This window comes from Bolinopsis microptera, chromosome 7, assembly GCF_026151205.1.
Source record: "Bolinopsis microptera isolate Bmic1 chromosome 7, MBARI_Bmic_1.0, whole genome shotgun sequence".
Classification (NCBI taxonomy): Eukaryota; Metazoa; Ctenophora; class Tentaculata; order Lobata; family Bolinopsidae; genus Bolinopsis; species Bolinopsis microptera.
The window spans coordinates 13,280,865-13,302,696 of NC_087078.1; the positions used below are offsets into that span (position 1 = coordinate 13,280,865).

The following is a 21,832-nucleotide window of genomic DNA, read 5'->3' on the forward strand; positions in this document are numbered from 1 at the left end:
TTTTTTTAGGGGTTATAGAGGGTCGGTTTTGCACCCACAGCAATATATAGGTGTCTGGAACTCAATCTTATCAATACCCCTACATGATTTTTGAAGTGATTTTTGCAGGAATAAATTAATATTATTTGTTTTAAAATTTCCCTATTTTGGATTTTAAAACCTTTAATTTTATTGTTATTGGATTAAACCAAGAAAAACATGTTACTCTAGGATTTTCTCCACCCAAAAAAGATTAGTTGGGGAGTGTTTTTTATTTATTATAATCTTCGGAGGGTGGGTAACTTTTACAATTTTAAGCTCTTCCTATGCCCTGCCCCTTGATTTTTCCCTTTTTTGGGTGTATTCAAGTAGACATTTGGGAAACCGATTTCGGGCATTTACTGACAAGTCCCAAGCATTGCGCTTTTTGTTGAAAAGTATGTCGTAAGGGAATTTATTAATCCCCTTCTTAAAAACCCTTGGACCAAGGGAAGATTAATGAGTGTGAAAATGTCCCCGACGTAACAAACTCTTTCAAAGTTAAAGTTCCATTTGTCCAAAAAAAATATTCAAAGAGATTCTTTCAAAAATTTATAGTTTAGTACTTAAAAATTAAAGGTGTTTTTTTTTTATAACTGATCTTGCCCCCCGGGGCCCTAAGCCATTCAACTTATCTTTTCTTTCCCCTAGTGTTCCCGTAAATCGCAGAATGGTTGGCAATGGACTAAGACAAAAGTCACAGCCTGGTGCCCTAGGCAAAATGAGCTACTTTTTCCTGTGTAGACCTCCCAGATGGGACAGGCAGGATGTTCCTCCCCTTTGGGGGAAACTTCAAGATCAGGTTTATGGATTTAAGGGAAAAAAGGGCCCGAGGGGGCGGGGGGGGGGGAAGGATAAAAATTTTCGCCCTAAATTTTATTTCAAAAACAAATTCACATTCATTATTAAATTTGGGTTTGTCTAATTTGGATATATGGACTGTAATGTGATGAAAGTGCTGTAATAAAAATAACATAAAACCCTTCTTTTCTTAACCTTTTTTCAGATGGGGCATATAAACTTCCAAATTTTTGGGGGGGGGGAGGTCAATATGTCCTAACTTAGGATAATATGGCATTCAATAATAGATATATTGTTTAAAAATTGAATATTATAAAGGGAAAATTTTAAATACAATTCTTTTGACACTGAGCACTAACTAATGACAGCTAAGTAAGAGTTCAGTTCAAGCCATCTAAAGCGACTCATGAATATTGAATATGTACATTAGAACTTATTTTTATGAAGTTTGGTTTTATGATAAAGTTATTATATGCTACTTAATGAATGCTTTTTCAAAGAGATGCGTATTTAATCTCTTTTTTAACAAGACGATATCGGTTAATGTTCTCAATTGCTAAGGAAGCTGATTCCAAACAAAGGGTCCACAGTAACTAAAGCTTCTCTCAGTTTTACTTAATTTGAAACAGTAGGAACATTTAGGAGGGAAATAGTCTTGTTCAGTCCGTAGTACACGTACAGGTGACTCTTAATGTTGAATGCATTTGGTGATAAAATTTGGAGCTACGTTGTTGACACATTTGAACACGGGTTAGAGCAATCTTATACTCTATTTGTTTGTCTTATTGGAAGAAATGGGCTTTTTTCTAGGAATGGAGTGACACTGTGAGCACAATGTTTATGTTATGATTACCCTTGTCAGTTTTAGTTTACAATGATATTTCAATTCCTTGTTTCTGTTGTAAAAGAAAGCACACAAAAGACCTTACTTGAATATTCCAGCTGACACTGTTCTTAACGTATATAATAACAGTTCTGCTAGGATACAACCAGATTAGTTTTCTATTTTAAAAAATCATATAGTTTAATCCATAGAGTTTGTGTCAAATGATATTGAATCTCCGAAAAAGAGTGACAGAGGTTAAGCTCGTTAGGTTTTGGTCATTAAATGTTTAGGGCAGTATTTTGATTAATTGTTCTAATTCTCGTTGCAGTGCCCTCGAATCATTGATAAACAACGTAACTCAATTTACATAAACCAATATTTTCTGGTGGTTACTATATCCGCCGAAATTCCCTTTCATCAGGAACGAAAAATCTATTATACCATAAATTAAGTCAAACAATTGCCTAAAATTGTTGAAACTAAATTTCATGGGAGGGACTTATTTTAAAGGAGACTAAGATTTCAGCCAGAGCATATACATGATATATGATTTAACGAATTTAAGTATCGTTAAATTTATACAAGTCGCTACTGCGTGTTATAGGTAAATGTATGTGATGCTATGTAATTGATGTATGTAATGTTGACTCGTCTTTAAATAATTTCCCAGATCGAAAATATTTTAGTCAAAAAAAGCTAGCTGAATAAATTTAAAAAAATTAAATGATATGGAAAAATGGTCTTAAAAATACCTTAATTCCCAAAAATTTGGGGCGACAAAAAATTTGAGCGGGCCTCTCGCCCAAATTTTTGCAGACCAAATTAATTGCATAAATCTTTTCCGTCTGCTAAATTTTTTGCTAACCAAACTTTTGGCATTTGGCCTGTGGCCCTGAAATCTATAGAAAGATGGCTTTTTCTTCATATCCAAGTGAAATAATATTTGAAATTTTAGTTTTCTAATCTGTCATTCCATGGCTTGACCAAGTAAAAAGGCTTATATTTTAAATGAATAGAATAACTGGAATAACAAAAAATTGAAAGGAAAATGACTGGAATAATAAGGAATAATAATGACTAAGGCAAATATCTAACTGAAATTTTAGTGGAAAATCGTTCATTTTTCGAAGAATTTGTGCCCAAATTTTCGGTCGCCCAAATGAGTTCAAATTTTCTGCCCAAATTTTTGGGGCTCAAATAAATTGTGCTCAATATAATGGCACACAAATTTTTGGGAACTAAGGTACGACTAATTTGTTGTTGACTTGAAATTAACAAAATTTGTGACTTATATTATGGTAACCATAATATTTATGGGAACCAAAGTTATTGTGAACCAAATTTTTTCAGGCATGGTGGGCTGAACATGGAGCTACCGAAAGCTGCGAATCATTTAGAAATAAACTCAAATGCAGCAGACATACAGAAGCATTAGTTTGAGTTAAGTTGTAAAGCTTCTTTAAACTTTTTCATCACAAAGAGAAATTTGTGTTAAATAGTAGTGGTAAATTTAAAGGGCGTGTTGGTAGACCTAATACAAACTTATATCAAATATGCTTGTTGATGACCTTAAATATAGAAACTTAGAACTTAGAAATTTGAGTGATTTAAATGAAATAAGGGATATTGCTAGCTGTAGGAAGTGTTGGAAACTGTTGTACTAGGCACAGATTACGTAGTTAAGATGTTTTCTTAATGGAGTTCTATTAACTATGTATGATCCTGTTTTATAATAAGATTATTTGTATAGAGTCGTATATAATAATGTTTCTTCTTAGACTGCCAGAGAGCACAGAAGATGGCTACTAGACAGCTAAAATCGATACTTTACGAGCCACCAGGGGATGCCTTTTTTCGATGGATAAAGTAAGTGCACCGACTTTTGACGCTTAAAAAAGTAAAAAGGACTTTTCACAGAGATATTTTGGTACCATCTTATGATGGCCTCTCATATGTATCTTTCGCCTTTCGGATCAATTTATTCCGGTCAACAAAGTTTCCTACTCCAGGCCATTAAATTGCTCCGTCAAAAACGCTATTATACCGGAGTTTTATTATAGTCAGGAGTTGGACGTTTTTCTGTACGCTTAGCTTGTCAATCTATGGTGTAGTTACCGTATAATATAAATGCTGTGAACACATTTTTCACTTGCTCGTTGACGAGGGTCACGTGATGGTAGGCGAATTTGTCAAGTTTATACGACTATTGTAATTGTACAATAAAATATTTATATTTTTGTATCCTTGTATCCGTGACCTCTGACAGGACACCGGTCATCTCGCCCAAGTTTTCCCGGGAGAATCAGATCTCATGTCAACTAGCGCGTGATCATCCCGGCCTGGGTGGTCCACTTGTAATGTTGTCAAACGGGAACCTCGGCCTCGCACATCTGGTAGTGAAGTACTGATTACAGCTGCAGGTCCTCCAAATTCACGAAGTCCAACAAGTCCTTGTATGAGCCATCAGTGTAAATCACGGTACTTTTCTAATCATAATCGCTTAGCTTGGCATCATTCAATGGACATTTGTTGTTCAAAAGAAGAAAAGTCAAAAATGAGAGTGAACGGTGACTGCTTATTGCATAAGCTCTTAAATCTGCTAACCGTACATAGCTCACGCAGCTGTCTACAGTTGCTGGGCTCGTTCCGGGTCAGAAATTTAAAGTTTACTGCGGCGTGGGGCTACATCGTCGTTCTGCTGTCGTGTACATTTAAGAATGTGGTGTGGAAAGAGTTCTGACTTTTCCTGGAGTAAAGATATATGTCGGCCGTCTTTGTCACGGAGAAGTCTTTAAAGCTTTAAAGCTCTGAGCTTGACCTATTAAAAGACAAAAGATACATTTGCACGTCACGAGTAATGTGACCTACTGAAAAAAAATCGGGCAATTTGAAAATTTAGTCAAGTTCACACATGCACAATCAACCCCTCATTGGTGTGATCCTCTGATCCGGGAAATCGAGATGTCCTCTCACAAACAACAGTTTATTAGTAACAAGCATAACACGATTTTCCAATCTATTAACGAAGTTTGAGCATTTAGGGTCAAAGCAGAGACTTGGGTCGATGTGAATCGGCTTAAAAATAACAAATTTGGGGTATCTTTATTTTACATCTTGGTCGAGACCTGTCACCAGCAATATGATTTCATGTTGCCTTATTCAGGCGGGCGAAACTCACGTTACATGCGATCTGATCATCTGACTCTCACGATCGAGATCGGTAGCTTTAACTCACCAGCTCCAACACGGTTTTTTAGACTTTTTTCGGTTTTTCGAGCTGCCCTTCTCCCCTGAGGCCACGATGAAAAACATACAATATATTATATCTTTATTCTTTATATGTTACATGCATTCCCTGCAGTAGTGAAAAGTAAATTGTTTGTTTTATTTCAGTGTCGACAGCTCAAACTATGGTGGTATCTTATCGCTACAATGCTGCTAACTAGACTCTTGGATGAAGTTAAGTTGTTTTAGTCAGATGATCTACTTTTTGGCGTTTCCTACTGCCCTAGTTATAGTAGTTCAAGGTTTAACTGTAAATATAGTGTTAAGTAAGTTTCAATACTTCCCTGCCACCTTTTCAGACATTGCAGAGATGTGTGACCGCACAATTCTCAAACCGAAGAATCAAAAGGAGTTATTGATTTATCGGTATATAAAGTAGGTATGCTTTATCAAACAAAGCCACTAGGTAAGCAAATTCAAATATTTTGACAGTTCATACTGCGGTTATACATTGCAGCCAATGCGCAGCAAACAAGAGCTTGCCACTGCTATAAGCATTCGTATTCGTAGCTTGTTTGAATCTCAAATTTATTCGAATTATCATAAGTAGCCGGAAGCCCGTCCTGCGGACGGAGTTCTTCAGCACAAAATCGATTCTCAAACATTTTAAATCTACCCTTTCTCATTTCTACTTCTTTTCCTTTCACAATTTTCATGTTTTAAAAAAACTTCTTACCCCTATCCATGTCACCTATGATTCATGCATTTCTAGCTTCTCGGACAGTGCTGTCTTTTCCCTCATTGGCAAATCCTGAAAGTTTATGAAAAATATAGATCAGAGTTATGTTTGTTCTGCACGTCTGCATTTCAGGTATTCGTGACACAGTTTACGTGTGATGACGTGGGCATCTCTCAACACACTTTGCAGCATGAGCGACGGTGCCGTGGCGGGATATCTGGAAATGTAGCCTTGAGCTCAGTTTATTTTTCTCCGTCACCTCACCCGGGGGAGGGGGGGGGGGAGCCAATGACTTTGGGTACTTTGGGGACAAGTGCAGAATTTCGCCAGCAATTTAACCTCAAGTCTCCAAGATTTTTAGCCCCCATTGGTACCCAAAAGTCTCCTTTAGAAGTCATTTAATAAAAGATAATATCAAAACTACATAAAACTCGCCAAAACTTTGGGTACTTATGGGGACAAATGGAAAATTTCACCAGCGATTTGACCTTCAGTCCCTATGATTTTCGTCCCCATTGGTGCTCAAAAGTCTCCATCAGTAGTCATTGCCCCCCCCCCCCCCCCCCCCCCCCCCCCCCCTCATCCTGTGTCGGCTGTATTCAATTCTGATTGTACCACGGTTAAAAAATGCCAGTTAAATGTACCAACTCTCGTTTTATTTATTGTACCGACTCTCGCTCTTCGACCACGCTTTTCGTCTACTTGGCGTAGGGCGCGGTAATATTTCATGTAATCACGCACACACGTATCGCGCGCGATGTAGAAATAAGTGCAGCGCACATGGTCTTGTGGGTGACCCCCGTAATCCATGTGGTGGGGCAGGAGGGTCAAGCACTGTTTTTGTGGGTGACCCCCGTAATCCATGTGGTGGGGCAGGAGGGTCAAGCACTGTTTTTTCTGAAATGAACCTCCTGATCCATGTGGTGGGGCAGGAGGGTCAAGCACTGTTTCTGAAATGAACCTCCTGATCCATGCGGTGGGGCAGGAGGGTCAAGCAATGTTCTTCTCAGGTTGACCCTCCTGCGCCATTATACAAACTGCTAAACTTGGCTTACTGTTTTAAAATCGTGACCTGAAATTGTTGAAATTCCAGCCTCCAAGATCAGAGTTGCTTTTACGTCCTCTTAAGAGGCTATCGAGATTCGAGATTCCACACTGTGTATGCTCTTTTCTCTGTACTTCCGGGGGTTGTATAAACCTGAAAAATCAAACAGTTCAATACCAGAGAGAATGCTGAAGACTCAGAAAGTTGTCCAAAAATGTTTTCTTTAAATACACAAATCCGTATTTTTCTCTTTAGTAGCGATTTGAAACAAAATTTACCTTCTTTCGGACTGAATTTTTAACTGAATTGAAGTATAAACGATGACCTCTACAATAGTATTAATTACTTAGTAAAGTTATCGTCAGAAGTCAAGTTATGGTTGATTTTTAAAGCTTGAAAAAGCTAAAATTCAAAAAAAACTTTGCTCAATGACGCGCGGCTCAAGAATGCGCGTGTGTTGCGAGCGCAATTATTGCTTACAATTTTCTTTCATTCGGCAAAAAAACAACTGTGACCAACATACATGTTATAAAACTCTGCCTAAAATCCTGGAATGTTCTGGAATTATAAAGTGTGCAAGGATTTAGGATCGTAATCAATTTTCCCGCCAAATCCAAACTTTTTCTTGTAGCATATTATCACAAATACGGCGTGTACAATTTTTGCGCGTTATAAACCTAGATTCGTTCTGGCGAATAACGAAGCCTCTAGTTCACATCCAATGAGCGGGCTAGTATCATGAAGGAAAGATTTCGAGTTGAGAATACGTCAGATGGCATCTTAGAGTATTCAAAGACAGGACAACACCTGTTATGCTCCAGCTGTACAAATCCCTGATAAGGTCCAGAGTGGAGTACTGCTGCCCGCTTTGGAATCCAAACAAGATCTATGATATCCAGAGCATACAACGCCAGTTCACTAGACGGATTCTAGGGCTCAGAGACACCGATTATTGGAATAGACTGAAGGAACTGAAACTTACATCACTGCAAAGACGCCGAGAACGCTACACCATCATACATCTGTGGAAAGTTCTCCAGGGTATATGGTCATGTTAGAGATTGATGGGTCCCTTTTTTACTTTTTTCTAATAAATCATCCTGTGTTAGTGGAGCTATACTGTGACATTTGGATACATAGCTTAGGTAGCGAAAAATCACATCCTCCTCATAAAAAAGAAAAGAAATTAAAAGCTCAACCTGGAGCGAAACTATAGCCATTCTTGTATTTAAAGAGAGTTGTGATAACTGAGCACCTGTTCTGATAATTAAAACTCTCAAATTATGATCAACGAGCAGTAAATTTATGGTTTTGATGCAGATTGAACAGTAGAAACATATCAAAAACTGAGGCTCCACCAAAGCTGATACAAACTCAAAATGGCCCTAAAACTGCATTAACTAAACCTCCCCCCTCTTCTATGGACTGATTATTCCTAGAAAATCGATGACCCTCTACCGCAACATGTTCGAGGAGATAAACACCTGGGCTTCTTGGGCCTTGGGGCTACCAACCACAATCCATCCTCATGGACTACGAGGTCTCCATTCACAACGCAGTTTCCTCATGCCTGCCTGCCTAGTATGGGCCGAAAATAAACTAGTAGTAAACTATGGCTCAGATCATATCTCAAATTGGCAATGTTACGTATACAAATTTGCAAGTAACAGTTCAGATCATGTCTCTAATTGGAAATGTGTCGTATTGAAATCAGATCACAATTTCGGACAGATGTCGTTTTTTTTTCTGGTACCCTTAGTCGGACAGATGTCGCTGTCGGACAGATGTCGCTGTCGGACAGGAGTCGTGTTACCGGAGCAAATGTCAACTTAGCGTCTAAAAATGTGTTTAAAGTGCTCCACCAGGTTGATACAAACATTTTGAACTCAATCAATGATTCCATCAGAAAGATATGATAATTGTTAACTCATTTTAATGATCAAACATTCCCAATTATGATCAACTATGGTGGAGCAGTAAATAGAAAATCACTAGTTTACGTCTCTAATTTATGGTTTTGATGAAGATTGAACAGTAGAATCTATTACGTATTACATAAGTTCTCACGCAACACTCTGTAATATAGATTTAGCTCCCAGTGCTCCACCAGGTTGATCTAATTGGTCAATATAATTATTACATACCACTGTACTAGGATTGCTAGCTGAGGGGACAAGATATCAGAGGGATATTTAAGTCCACGAATTTCTTCCTAAATACAGTAACTAAAGATCCAATTCTGCTCCACCAGGTTGATCCCAGGGGTATCACTACTTTATAAATCACTTAGGGGTGAACTATCATACATATTAGAAAGCTATAAGTTCAATTAGTTCTAATTTTAGTACTCTTAAAAGATGGTTTTAAACGTCCAAAATTTAGGCTTTTAAATACGAGCTCCACCTTTGTTGAGCAGTTTTTGGTAGTCTTAATCACCATAGTATTATGATAATTAGCGTCTGGAATAATATTCACAGATCATTATGAGACAAGTTTAATGGCAAAATGACTGATTTTGAACAAGTCAAGTTTTAGAATGAGTCCATCCACTTGAGTTGGGACCTTATGGGACCTCCTAACAAAGCAAATGGTATTAAAAACTATGTGCCATTGAGTTTACAATGAAGTTTTGGTAGAAATTATAATATGACCATGTTTTCACTTGGTATAAGTTGACCTATTTTACACTGGCCGCTCCACATAGGTTGCACACCAAAAGTGTCTCAACCGAAACAATACGTGTTCCCATTATATGCCTTCTTCACCTGTAGACATTGATAAATACAGATATGCCACATCCACCTTCCCACAAGTGGAGCACTTTAATTGTGTTTTTTAATGGTCACTGGCTCCACCAAAGTTGATATTTGGATTTTCTGATGACATGAATCTGTAGAGAAGTGTCATAGGAATACTGTGGTGAAATATTTTCTGCAAGCTAGCTATGGTTTGGATTTTATGAAGTCATAACTGATTGACAGTGAAAAGTAGGTAATTAGTAGGGAAAAAAAGGGACCCATCAATCTCTAACATGACCATATGTCCAAATGAACTAGATGTACAGTTCAGAGAGAATGTCAGACTGGGAGTTAAAGTTATACTCCCTTCTCTCACAAAAACTGAACTTGAAGTAATAATGAATCTCAAAGAGACGGATGGACACTGGATAGCCAGATGATCAAGGGTCGACCGAGGGTAGGATTTGCGACCGATGCCGAAGAAATTTTGCTTTTAGTAGCAAATGCACACTCAACTCCTTCCTGCTACTGGAATACACTATACACTAGTGTACGTGTAATAGTGTATACATAGTATATTACACACCAGACCTATCCATTCATAAGGAAACATTGTCAATTAGCGGAAACCGTGCTGATGGTCTGGTGATATCATTCATTCCCAATCAAGTTCAACTGTCACTCAGGCGTGAGGTTCTGGGGTTCATCAACTGAGCTACTAATGGATCAGAAGTTTTACTCCCCGTTTAATAGTCCGAGTAGTTATCAAATATTCAGTCAGAACTTTCAATGAAAGGAACAAATCATGAAACTAAATAATAATACACGATTAAATCAGATTGTTATTTGCTATTGTGTATTCAATACGGTTATTATCACCTTAGTATCCTTGTTTCCTACATGTGTAATAAGTAATATCTCACCCAAGAGGGAGACAGCAAGAACTGTTGGAGTATTCCAATACCTCCAGAATGTGTCGCCATACACTGTACTACCATTTATAACCTGAGAACCATGTAAGGAAAGGATTAAATTAAACTCATTAGATTCGAAATAATGGCGCTTAATAAAATCTAGTATCTTATTGGGTTATTAAACTAACCTGCCTTCAATCAAAGAAACAAGCTTGGGAAGAACTAGATGTAAATTAGGCGCAAGTTTAATATCGGAGCAGAGCTATTTAATAATACAATGAAACAATAAGTTTTATTTTACATTCCTTTAATCATAAATACCCTAAATAAAATGAGAGCTTAAACCACGAATTAGTTAACTAGAGGTAAACTTGAAGAAATGTTCGTTGGTGATTGTATATAATTATTTTAAAAACTTTATTTGGTTGTTAGTATTTTTATTATGGCAAGTGGTTGAATTTAGGGAAATTCAGTGAGACAAGGTCAGTTTCTATATTGTCTTAGAAAACTAAATGAAGCTCAGATCAAGAAATTTGAGGAATACTTGGTGAAAGTTTTTCAAGCTTACAACAGAGTTTGTCACATTTGACATGTTAAGAGCCTATCAATAAAGAAATAATGATTATATATTTGACTTGCCACCAACATCGCACTGGCTAAGGGGACACATCCCCAAAGGGCCACATCCCCAGATTACTGGTCTTTCGACTTTCGTCAAAGACCAGTCCAATATGTTGGTCACATGTTTCTGTAAGAACAAAGATATCGACAACAGATGTGGCGGGAGATATAAATTCTCAAAGAAAGGTGTGCTTAGCTATGCTTATTGTGTCTGCCAAAACTGATCTGTTGCAACACAGTCAAAGACAGATCAGGCCCACCTAACTCAACCTAAGACTCTAAGAGAAAGCAGCCATTGAAACCTTCAAGAAATACACCTAAAAAGGCTAACAAAGACTAATTTCATATATTTCCTAAGAATATTTAGGTCAATCATTGCATATGAATAATGAACTGTTACTTAACTATCCCGTAAATGGAAAATCTGACTATTTTATTTATTATCAAGGAAAAGTTTAATGCTATTCATCAAATAGATTATCATCCTATATTGAGTTGTGATCTCATGTATCTATTTTACAAATTTATGTCAATTTACTACATAACAATAGTAGTAGAAGTAGTATAAAGATGTCATATGAATGGCTTAGAATTAACAAGCTGAGACGAAATGTTTCAAAATCCTCATTCATGGTATTAGACAAATGTCCTAATCTTGATAGACTGTCGATCCCTCTTGATTTGGAAGATGGCAGTCTTCACATAGAAGAAACCAAATCCCAGAAACACCTAGGTCTGGTGATAGACAACCTATTAAACTTTCAGGACCATATTGATTATGTAGGATCATGTTACTAGGAGAATAGGAGCATTATATAGGTTTTTAAAAACTACTTCCACAGAAATATAGAAAAATATTTGTAAACGCTCTTATGCTTCCTCAATTTGATTACATGGATATTATAGCTGATATTACATTTTGAATGCTTTCGACTAGTTTCTAGTACAATTGCAATTACAAAAAATTATTTTAATGCAGTCACTCAGATAAGTTTATAACAGGACACATCAACAAAGACACATACTCTGCCCACAATAAGGGGCCATAATTGTTTCAATTATGAAACTGTATAGAATTATTATTATAATAATAATTCTATACAGTTTCATAATTGAAACAATTATGGCCCCTTATTGTGGGCAGAGTATGTGTCTTTGTTGATGTGTCCTGTTATAAACTTATCTGAGTGACTGCATTAAAATAATTTTTGTGGGCGATTGTACTAATAATATATTATTAGTACAATCGCCCACAATTTAATACTCTGTACTCAGATTAAACTAACTCACCTAGCCGGGCCAAAGGGATCGGAGAGGGCGAACAGAACTGTTGTATTATTATCTCATGACGTCAGAATGTAGTTCATCTTGAGAAGAAAATATTTCCACTACTCTTCATCACATTCTGAAAAATATTATTCATTGATATATAGTATAATTACACAGCAGACTTCTGTTTTGATTTGAACGGGTCATGTTTCATGAGCAAATTAGGAGCCCTTACCACTGCCGTAGATCATAAGTCCATATTTTAGCAACCATATTTTGAGAATGCTGCATTCTGGACGGCATTCTTTTTCAGATCAATTCACCTGGACAAAAATAATTATCGAGTAGTTACCCTGTCTTCACTGCAAAAATTATTCGATGAATGAAAGATTGTTATTATCACTTATCAAACGAGATAGCTACAACAAATATCATCAAGTGTCTAGACGAAAGGTCTTACCTCTATTTTCTGGTTGCGGGTTGGTTGAACATTTTAAACTTAAAAGTTAGCGAGTGCCAGCGGTATCCATTTGCAATTGAACAATGTTAATGAAAGATATCAGCTTAAATTACGTGCATGGCATGACTCTACAAACTGGTTACCTTAAACTCAGTTTCAATACTCAAAACGAAAATATTTACTCCGCAAACATTTACAAAGTTTGCAATTTGGATAAAGCTTGGATGCGCGGCTTGACTACTTGACTAGAATTACATTGAAAAATAAAATTTCTAATGTTTTATTTCAATGTTAATGACCAAAACTTTATTAAGCCTACCATATACTAGTGTAGCGTAACAATTATATTATATATTAATCATGCCAATACCATAATTATCAATACTGAACGCGTAATATTTGTCATTAGCAAATAGAATAAACTACCGTCCGCGTCAATCATTAATTACAAATAGTCTGCTCCATTAAATAAAACAATATAATCCTTTATGAAATGACCACTTGTATATTTGAATAACAATTATTGCCAAAATTGCAAAACTGAAGTTTAAATTAATAATTAAATATAATTTGAAATTAGTCGTTGTAGTATTGCGCGCGGCGCGAGTGACTGTTCGTTCAACACACTCGCTGCTAATAATGTATGCGTCTAATGCATCATTAATGGAAGGCGCGCCGGTGTAATTTTTGCGCGCGAATTTACGATTTAAACGAAAAGAAACTGCAGGGGTTTTGGTGAAATTACGCATCGGCATAGTAGGAATTTATATTAATTGACGATGTCAATTCATCGCAGCTCGGCGCGGTAAACGTTAAATACTAGTGGAGCCGCGGCAAAGTACTAAAATGCGCGGGCAATTCTAAAATTTATAATGTCGCCGCGCCTCACGTCTTGTATTATTAGACAACAACATCAAATTCACTGTCCATATTTTGTAACAAAATCTAAAATTTCATAATACATGGTGTTGTATATGTTTTAATATCACTATAACTAAAGCGGACAAGCTTTTTATTTTACAACAATATCATTCGGTCTCCTTGTCACTGTAACACTTTGAAAGAAACACGAAGATTGAACAGCGAGACAGAGAATGGACAGTGAGACAGAAATTGAACAGTCAGACAGGGAATGAACACCGAGAAAGATTGATAGGTAAGACAGGGAATTGACTCTAAAATAGAGAATGAACACTGATGCAGAGATTGAATAATGAGACGGAGAATTAACGTCGAGACAGGAATGAACAGTGATTTAATAGTTAAACAAAGAATGATCACTGAGAAAGAGATTGAATAGTTAAACAAATAATGAACGTCGAGACAGATTGAATAGTGAGACGGAGAATGAACGTCGAGACAGAGAATGAACATTGAGACAGATTGAATAGTGAGACGGAGAATGAACGTCGAGACAGAGAATGAACATTGAGACAGATTGAATAGTGAGACGGAGAATGAACGTCGAGACAGAGAATGAACATTGAGACAGATTAAATAGTCAGACGGAGAATAAATGTCGAGACAGAGAATGAACGCTGAGACAAAGATTGAATAGTTAAACAAGAAAATGAACACTGAGACAGAGATTGAATAGTTAAACAGAGAATGAACGTTGAGACCGATTGAATAGTGAGATGGAGACAGATCGAATAGTTAGACGGAGAATATCATAATATGGTTAGTTTAATATCTAATATCTAAAATGATTGCACGGCTTTTAAAGTAATATATTATCAAACATTATCTTATCTATGTTATCTAATTTAGTTTCTTTTGTAAATATAGGATGCCACATCATTGACGGTATCTGACAGTTTCTTATATATATATTTTATGAAGACAATAGTGAAAAAGAGGGAGTGTCACGCCACGCCCACTATAATTGGGCGTGGCTTACGAAACTTTCAGGAAATCTAAGTTTGACCCATATCTATAATCTCTGAAATTTTGGTGCAATTTGGAGACGAATTACGTGAGTTATTAAGAGGTTGCGTGTGGGTAGTCACTTATGGGCCACCCTGTAATAATGCACAGACATCATCGTCCATCACGTCAAACTCAGGATCATTAACGAAGGAAGTTATTCTGTTTGAAAGCTCCCGCCAATCTCCTTTATAGTCTATGTCCCGTTTCTTCTTTCTTTTATCCCCATTTCCTCCAACCTCATCATCTTCTACTTCTTCATCCTCGTCTTCTGATGCTGGATAATCGCAGCATTTGTTTACATCTGCATCAGCTGGCCATATCCCAATATCACTTCCTGCAAAAATAATATCGGATTTTATATTTTGACTATTATAAGAATTGGAAGCAAAGCAATAGGGAAAACCTGGCAAACCCTGCGGAGATGTGATTTATGAGTCTGATGGCAGAGAGTGATAACCCACTTTAACAGACAAAATTATCTTTGTCTTTCCAACCCTGATAACAACCAGGGTCCACACGGATACCTCGCCTCGGAGGTCGAAGTAATGCCCTGCCTTTGATATTGATAATAATATTTACTGTTGGAAACTTCATATTTTCTCTACTAGCAGGCTCCACACCTCCTACATCGACGCGGACGCACTGCCATAGCACATGAACGAGTTATGAACCTCAATTTTGTCTTGTCTATTCAAATTGGAATGTAAACATGCATACAGATCAATTTAACAGACCTTTATCTTTTACGAAGAACAGTATGTTTCTGTAATATTCAGGTAGGTCCTCCCATTGCATTTCATTAAACCATCATCAATAGCTTGAAAAATATGTCTGCAGGTGCAAGTTGGTCCTCTGATGTTCAGTTGGTGGGGCTCAGACCGGTGAGAGGATTTCACATGGAATACTCCATCAACGACCTTGCACACTTTGCTTGACCGTTTACCTTCTAAAATTACTGGCTGTTGTTCAAAAAATCAAACCAAGAGAGAACACATAATATTTTGTCGCTTTATAATTCAAATTATTACAAAAAAATACTCGATTCTCCAGAAATTTGCCTTGCACATATTATGTAGTGATATAGCACCAAGTTAGTGTCGTCGTTTTAAGCGGGTTTGAAACTTTTAACTCACCCTTATCGTATTTCAGTCGAAGTTTTCTCTCCTTTTTCCACCAATCCCAGAGAAGTTTGAGTGGAAGAGTAATTAATGAGGGAAACGTTGAGTAACACTGATGAAGACAGAGAGTTACCACTAAATGGGAGAGTAACTACTGAGCATGAGGGAAATGTAGAGTATCACTGACGAAGACAGAGAGTTAATACTGAGTGGGAGAATAACTTCTGAAGGAAATGTCTAGAGTAACACTGATGAAGATAGAGAGTTAACACTGATTGGGAGAATAACTACTGAGGGAAAGACAGAGAAGTTAACAGAGAGTTAACTCTCAGTGTGAGAGTAACTACTGAGTACTGAGGGTCTAGAGTAACACTGATGAAGATAGAGAGTTAACACTGATTGGGAGAATAACTACTGAGGGAAAGACAGAGAAGTTAACAGAGAGTTAACTCTCAGTGTGAGAGTAACTACTGAGTACTGAGGGAAATATAGAATAACACTGACGAAGACAGAGAGTTAATACTGAGTGGGAGAATAACTACTGAGGGAAATATATAGTAACACTGACGAAGACAGAGAGTTAATACTGAGTGGGAGAATAACTACTGAGGGAAATGTAGAGTAATACTGACGAAGACAGAGAGTTAATACTGAGTGGGAGAATAACTACTGAGCAAAATATAGAGTAACACTGACAAAGACAGAGAGTTAACTCTCAGTGTGATAGTAACTACTGAGGGAAATATAGAGTAACACTGACGAAGACAGAGAGTTAATACTGAGTGGGAGAATAACTAAAATGAGAGAAATGTAGAGTAACACTGATGACGACAGAGAGTTAAAACTGAGTGAAAGAGTAACTACTGAGAGAAATGTAGAGTTACACTGATAGAGACAGAGAGTTAACTCTCAGTGAGAGTAACTATACTGAGGGAAATGTAGAATAACACTGATGAAGACAGAGAGTTAATACTGAGTGGGAGAGTAGCTACTGAGGGAAATATAATAGAGTAACACTCACGAAGACAGAGAGTTAATACTGAGTCGAGTGGGAGATTAACTTCTGAAGGAAATGTCTAGAGTAACACTGATGAAGATAGAGAGTTAACACTGATTGGGAGAATAACTACTGAGGGAAATATAGAGTAACACTGACGAAGACAGAGAGTTAATACTGAGTGGAAGAATAACTGCTGAGAGAAATGTAGAGTAACACTGATGAAGACAGAGAGCTAGAGTTAATACTGCGTGGGAGAATAACTACTGAGAGAAATGTAGAATAACACTGATGAAGACAGAGAGTTGATACTGAGTGGGAGAATAATTACTGAGAGAAATGTAGAGTAATACTGACGAAGACAGAGAGTTAATACTGAGTGGGAGAATAACTACTGAGCGAAATATAGAGTAACACTGACGAAGACAGAGAGTTAACTCTCAGTGTGAGAGTAACTACTGAGGGAAATGTAGAATAACACTGATGAAGACAGAGAGTTAATACTGAATGGGAGAGTAGCTACTGAGGGAAATATAGAGTAACACTGACGAAGACAGAGAGTTAACTCTCAGTGTGATAGTAACTACTGAGGGAAATATAGAGTAACACTGACGAAGACAGAGAGTTAATACTGAGTGGGAGAATAACTAAGATGAGAGAAATGTAGAGTAACACTGATGACGACAGAGAGTTAAAACTGAGTGAAAGAGTAACTACTGAGAGAAATGTAGAGTTACACTGATAGAGACAGAGAGTTAACTCTCAGTGTGAGAGTAACTATACTGAGGGAAATGTAGAATAACACTGATGAAGACAGAGAGTTAATACTGAGTGGGAGAGTAGCTACTGAGGGAAATATAATAGAGTAACACTCACGAAGACAGAGAGTTAATACTGAGTCGAGTGGGAGATTAACTTCTGAAGGAAATGTCTAGAGTAACACTGATGAAGATAGAGAGTTAACACTGATTGGGAGAATAACTACTGAGGGAAATATAGAGTAACACTGACGAAGACAGAGAGTTAATACTGAGTGGAAGAATAACTGCTGAGAGAAATGTAGAGTAACACTGATGAAGACAGAGAGCTAGAGTTAATACTGAGTGGGAGAATAACTACTGAGAGAAATGTAGAGTAACACTGATGAAGACAGAGAGTTGATACTGAGTGGGAGAATAATTACTGAGAGAAATGTAGAGTAATACTGACGAAGACAGAGAGTTAATACTGAGTGGGAGAATAACTACTGAGCGAAATATAGAGTAACACTGACGAAGACAGAGAGTTAACTCTCAGTGTGAGAGTAACTACTGAGGGAAATGTAGAATAACACTGATGAAGACAGAGAGTTAATACTGAGTGGGAGAGTAGCTACTGAGGGAAATATAGAGTAACACTGACGAAGACAGAGAGTTAATACTGAGTGGGAGAATAACTTCTGAACGAAATGTCTAGAGTAACACTGATGAAGATAGAGAGTTAACACTGATTGGGAGAATAACTACTGAGGGAAATATAGAGTAACACTGATGAAGACAGAGAGTTAATACTGAGTGGAAGAATAACTGCAGAGAGAAATGTAGAGTAACACTGATGAAGACAGAGAGTTAATACTGAGTGGAAGAGTAACTACTGAGAGAAATGTAGAGTAACACTGATGAAGACAGAGAGTGAACAATGAGTAGGGGGACATAAAATATGAAGTGCATGATAGTTGAATTACTCACACTGTAAGTTTGATGTTATTCGATGAACCAACAAATCTCACATAGGCACAGAATTTAGTGATCGTTACATCGTTTGCAACACCAATAAAAACCTGAAAAATGGAAGTAATGATGTACTATTATCTCTACTATAGTTCAGAGAATTGTTTCTGTCTGTACGACCGCCCACGTGCAAATTAGATGAGAAATAGGAAGTTGCATAGTAACCATGGTAACGAAGATTGTTGTTCCCACGTGCACGTGCAAGGATTTGAGAGAGGCATTTTGATCGGTTTTTGTTATTACGTGGTGTTAAGTGCGAGCTATATTTTAATTGGCTGTATCTTCGGTTGTGATGAATATTTTTTTGATGCGATAGAAACTGACTACCAAAGAATAGTATTAGCTTCCTCCCTGTGACCACGGGTTTTCTAGTATAATTATGTAGGGGACAAGGTTACAACGAAACAGAACATCTTACAATCATCAAAAAGCGAAGATTTTATATCAAGATTAATATACAATGTAATATATTATATTTTATATAATATATTGATATTATATAAAGGATCATAGCAAGTATGTTGAACCTGATCATAACAATTTGAGGTTTCAATACTTACGTCTCACATACCTAAAGCCAGTCAATATCTGTTTCAATGTTTCTATCATGGCAGTCCAGAGTAACTATAGCTGTATTCTCTTGCATGTTTATTATCAGTTTCGCATCAATGAGGCAGAAGGAAGTCACTGACGAAACGTATGCATTCAGCATTGCACAACTTGCAATGCACCTATTATGTTGGTAACCGTTGATGCTGTCTGCCAATTCATCACAGCAGATGAAAAAGCACTCGAAACAACGACCATGTAGCTCTTTCAAATTCAAGCTGTATAACTATAGTCTATAATGCATATTATAATATGATCTACTGATGCAGGCGAAGCTAGGTCAGGAACGCAGCAATGTGAAGTGTGAACCGACGAAACCGGAAACAGGTAACCAAAGATCTCTGAATTCTCTGGTCCATTATTCAGTTCTGATGTTTCACACACACATACCTAAAATGAAGTAAATGTTATGAACGGCTATTTTTAAAAGAATACTAGAACTTGTATTATTTTTCTTCCCAATCTATATAATATTTTCATATTATATAAGATAACTGTATCGAGTGTACTTCTATATAACAAGAATCAGCTCTACAAAAGAGAATTGGAGTTGCTAAAAAATAGCAAAAAAAACCAAATACATCTAAGTTGAGGTCAAACACAATGAAAAGTTTTCCAATGTGAAATTAATAGAAACATTTCCAACGGAAGTTTTTTAGAGGGTGAGACCTTTTTTAAATAAATTGACTGTCTAAAACAGAATTGCATATACTGCATAGGCTCAATAAAATGTGACCTCCAGATCAGTAAAATTAGGGGCGCTGGGAGAGCTGCATAGAGTCCACTAGTATTTAATATTAGCCTGTACTGGCTCAATAAAATGTGACCTCCAGATCAGTAAAATTAGGGGCGCTGGGAGAGCTGCATAGAGTCCACTAGTATTTAATATTAGCCTGTACTGGCTCAATAAAATGTGACCTCCAGATCAGTAAAATTAGGGGTGCTGGGAGAGCTGCATAGAGTCCACTAGTATTTAATATTAGCCTGTACTGGCTCAATAAAATGTGACCTCCAGATCAGTAAAATTAGGGGCGCTGGGAGAGCTGCATAGAGTCCACTAGTATTTAATATTAGCCTGTACTGGCTCAATAAAATGTGACCTCCAGATCAGTAAAATTAGGGGCGCTGGGAGAGCTGCATAGAGTCCACTAGTATTTAATATTAGCCTGTACTGGCTCAATAAAATGTGACCTCCAGATCAGTAAAATTAGGGGCGCTGGGAGAGCTGCATAGAGTCCACTAGTATTTAATATTAGCCTGTACTGGCTCAATAAAATGTGACCTCCAGATCAGTAAAATTAGGGGCGCTGGGAGAGCTGCATAGAGTCCACTAGTATTTAATATTAGCCTGTACTGGCTCAATAAAATGTGACCTCCAGATCAGTAAAATTAGGGGCGCTGGGAGAGCTGCATAGAGTCCACTAGTATTTAATATTAGCCTGTACTGGCTCAATAAAATGTGACCTCCAGATCAGTAAAATTAGGGGTGCTGGGAGAGCTGCATAGAGTCCACTAGTATTTAATATTAGCCTGTACTGGCTCAATAAAATGTGACCTCCAGATCAGTAAAATTAGGGGCGCTGGGAGAGCTGCATAGAGTCCACTAGTATTTAATATTAGCCTGTACTGGCTCAATAAAATGTGACCTCCAGATCAGTAAAATTAGGGGCGCTGGGAGAGCTGCATAGAGTCCACTAGTATTTAATATTAGCCTGTACTGGCTCAATAAAATGTGACCTCCAGATCAGTAAAATTAGGGGCGCTGGGAGAGCTGCATAGAGTCCACTAGTATTTAATATTAGCCTGTACTGGCTCAATAAAATGTGACCTCCAGATCAGTAAAATTAGGGGCGCTGGGAGAGCTGCATAGAGTCCACTAGTATTTAATATTAGCCTGTACTGGCTCAATAAAATGTGACCTCCAGATCAGTAAAATTAGGGGTGCTGGGAGAGCTGCATAGAGTCCACTAGTATTTAATATTAGCCTGTACTGGCTCAATAAAATGTGACCTCCAGATCAGTAAAATTAGGGGCGCTGGGAGAGCTGCATAGAGTCCACTAGTATTTAATATTAGCCTGTACTGGCTCAATAAAATGTGACCTCCAGATCAGTAAAATTAGGGGTGCTGGGAGAGCTGCATAGAGTCCACTAGTATTTAATATTAGCCTGTACTGGCTCAATAAAATGTGACCTCCAGATCAGTAAAATTAGGGGCGCTGGGAGAGCTGCATAGAGTCCACTAGTATTTAATATTAGCCGCTCGGCGCGGCACAGTAGCGCATCTCGCCGATATAGCTGTGTGAAGCCTCATTGAGTGCGCGGCGCGGCACAGTAACGCATCGCGCTACAAGAATTTATATCACGTTGTGACCCCCACTGTCGTTTCACTATAGAGTTTCTACGATACAGGGGCAAGGGTGAGCCGCGCACGCGTGCGCAGCGAGTCATACAACTTATGACATGGCGACAAGTAGGAATTGGCGTAAAATTAAAATAAACTCATGATACACAATACAACGCGTTGCATATTTCTTTTCACGCGTGAAAATTTTATATTTTCCCTTATACTCTGTGTAAAATTACCACAGACTATCATGTTCATAAAGATTGGAGGAATGACAGGCTGATCGTTACTGGGCTGCACTCAGCCTGTCATTCCGCCGAATCTCTATTCATGTTTATGAACATGATAGCCTTCACATAGCCATGTGTATACATGTACTGCGTGACGCGCTTGTTTCACAAGTAGAATA

The 21,832-nt window shown here is 37.5% G+C and overlaps 1 protein-coding gene and 2 long non-coding RNA genes across 6 annotated transcripts in view; 1 reads left to right on the forward strand and 2 right to left on the reverse strand.

Annotated features, from left to right (window-relative positions):
• The window catches only part of LOC134819049 (uncharacterized), a 30,174-nt gene extending 17,310 nt beyond the window's left edge, over positions 1 to 12,864 (reverse strand). The window contains exons 1-5 of one of the 2 annotated variants that reach the window (XR_010160721.1): positions 12,657 to 12,864; positions 12,432 to 12,519; positions 12,218 to 12,332; positions 10,316 to 10,397; positions 6,682 to 6,807 (exon numbers count right to left, since the gene is read on the reverse strand). This is a non-coding gene — a long non-coding RNA (uncharacterized LOC134819049). The remainder of the gene's footprint in view (positions 1 to 6,681; positions 6,808 to 10,315; positions 10,398 to 12,217; positions 12,333 to 12,431; positions 12,520 to 12,656) is intronic. The other variant, XR_010160722.1, reaches the window with a different exon arrangement.
• The window catches only part of LOC134819047 (protein TIS11-like), a 77,401-nt gene that overhangs the window by 9,345 nt on the left and 46,224 nt on the right, over positions 1 to 21,832 (forward strand). The gene's annotated exons all lie outside the window — the stretch shown is intronic.
• LOC134818281 (uncharacterized) lies at positions 13,586 to 19,476 on the reverse strand. 3 transcript variants are annotated; one of them, XR_010160621.1, is made up of 5 exons: positions 19,030 to 19,476; positions 18,428 to 18,519; positions 15,719 to 15,815; positions 15,320 to 15,531; positions 13,586 to 14,919 (listed from the first exon to the last, which is right to left on the reverse strand). It is a non-coding gene; the product is annotated as an uncharacterized LOC134818281 (long non-coding RNA). The 3 variants fall into 3 exon arrangements; XR_010160622.1 differs by having other exon boundaries at positions 14,708 to 14,919; positions 15,719 to 15,885; positions 19,041 to 19,476; XR_010160620.1 differs by having other exon boundaries at positions 14,708 to 14,919; positions 15,719 to 15,885.